The sequence below is a fragment of the Gymnodraco acuticeps genome, unplaced genomic scaffold, assembly GCF_902827175.1.
Source record: "Gymnodraco acuticeps unplaced genomic scaffold, fGymAcu1.1, whole genome shotgun sequence".
Taxonomy (NCBI): domain Eukaryota; kingdom Metazoa; phylum Chordata; class Actinopteri; order Perciformes; family Bathydraconidae; genus Gymnodraco; species Gymnodraco acuticeps.
The window spans coordinates 3,937,105-3,939,363 of NW_022990238.1; the positions used below are offsets into that span (position 1 = coordinate 3,937,105).

The 2,259-nt window shown below is 43.0% G+C and overlaps 1 protein-coding gene across 1 annotated transcript in view; it reads right to left on the reverse strand.

The window, feature by feature from the left end:
* LOC117548550 (brain-specific angiogenesis inhibitor 1-associated protein 2-like) overlaps window positions 1–2,259 on the reverse strand; it is a 55,053-nt gene that overhangs the window by 20,303 nt on the left and 32,491 nt on the right.

Below are 2,259 nucleotides of genomic sequence, written 5' to 3' on the forward strand. Positions count from 1 at the left end.
AGCTTTAGCTCTACTACATACATGTTATCGCCTTTTGAAAGCATGTGATATCAGTTGTATTGCTTTATATTGCTTTTCGTGAGAAGACTTAACTCAGTGAAGATTAATAGTGCAAATACGTGGCTAATGACAAAACATCTCTTTATGCTGTTGTAATATTTATGAACATTGAAAAATCAATTATTTGCAAGGCTCCATTTCAAATGATTAAATAGTCATTAAATCAAATCTTGAAAATGTTTAATACAAAAAAATCCAACTGTTGCCAAAGACTGAACAGCAGTGCAATGTAATGCATTCAGCGTACAGAAAAGTATGTCCTGGGGCCTGTTTCAAAAAGCAGGTTTATTAGTCTCTGAGCATAAACCTGAGCTCTGAGTTAAATAAAAAATGATCAGAGCCTCCATTTTAATCCAGAAGATGCTGAGATATTGATGCATGAATAGTTGATACAACATAATTGTATTCAATGTTGTCTATATTCATAATTTACAAGACTTAAATGTCCTCCAAGTGTTGAAATCTGACTGTGAATTAGACCCTACATTACACATTATCAAAATATATTTTGAATGTATTTGCTCAGGTTCAATCTGAAAGAGTTAAAACACAAGGAGCAGAAACGGAATATCAATAATAATAAAAAAGATCGAAGAGTAATAGCAATTCTTATATTTAACCTGGATTTTGATTCTGACATACGGTAAACCTCTGCTAATAAACATGCCTCAACATGATAGTGACTGAAGGAACGGAAAATAAAACGGTCTGGCTCTGAATCAGGGAAGAGTCAGAGAGGAACTCGGGATGTTGTCTAAAACCTGCCAGCAAGCAGGTAGGGTTCACAGAGTCACCGTTACCATGGTAACTGACCAGGAGTTTAAATTACCTCTCTTACTGGAAATGAAAACCAAGAGTTTTCTTAGGTTTAGGGTTAACACATTTAAGACTTTCCAATAAATCCGCTTTCTGAAACAGGGGACATTTGTGAGTAGGAGCTGCTCACTGAAGTGCAACACTTAGAACATATTTTGTAATCTCCCCCTGCTGTGTCCTCTTTAAAATGAGCCTGTAAGAGTACATCTCAATTGATCTCAAAAGGTTTCGAAAATGAATCAAAACTAGCTGAAGGGGTTCCAGAACAAACTTAGTCTTCACCAAAGGGCTTTGGAGTGGTCTTCATCTCAACACACAGCACGTACAATGCAAATAGCTACAGACAGACATTGAAGCAGGTAGGAGCTATAAGAGAGACAGAACATATAATAAGTAAGTATTACTCTTAAAAAAATATTAAAGGTCCCATGTCATGGCCATTTCTACTGATCATAATTCCATTGTTGAGGTCTACTAGAATAGATTTATATTGTGCAATTTTCCAAACTCACATTGGTTTCTCATACAGCATCTCTGTATAGTATGTGTATTCACTCTTTGTCCTACACGGCTTGTTGGAGCTCCTGCCCCCCCTCCCTATGAGCCCACTGTGCTCTGATGAGTCCACCACCGTTACAGCGGAACATCAGTGTTTATGTGTTACAATGGCGTTAGCAACCGGAAAATGACACCAGCAATGACAAACAGATGAGAATGCTGCGTGGGGTCTGGGTGCCGTATTGGCGGGACGTTGGGCGGCTCGCTGCGAGGAGCGGACAGTGTGAGCTGGGTTCATTTCCTGCTTGCTGCGTGGGATCTGCGAGACAGTGAGACATCGCAAATGGACGCGGGAAGGGAGGGGTGCCGAGGGGGCTGCAGCACCCCCATCTGCGAGGCTCCACTAGCACCCGCACTTCCCTCCCTGTGAGCCCACTGTGCTCTGATTGGTCAGCTCGCCCACTCTGTTCTGATGAGTCCACCACTGTTACAGCGGAACATCAGTGATTATGTGTTACCATGGCGTTAGCAACCAGAAAATGACACCAGCAATGACAAACAGATGAGAATGCTGCGTGGGGTCTGGGTGCCGTGTTGGCGGGACGTTGCGCGGCTCGCTGCTGCGAGGAGCGGACAGTGTGAGCTGGGTTAATTTCCTGCTTGCTGCGTGGGAGCACCACTAGCACACCCCCAGCGTGTCAGTTTTGCCGCTGAGAGAGTGTGTGTGTGTGTGTGAGGAGCTCCACGGATTGATCCATTTGGACCAATGGGTCCATTTGGGTATGGTCACGTCACTGTACCCAGGAAGAAAAAGAGAAATCTCTAACGAGGCGTTCTGGGGCAGCATAGACAGGTCTTTTCTGTGTTAGAGTTTTACTCGCTACA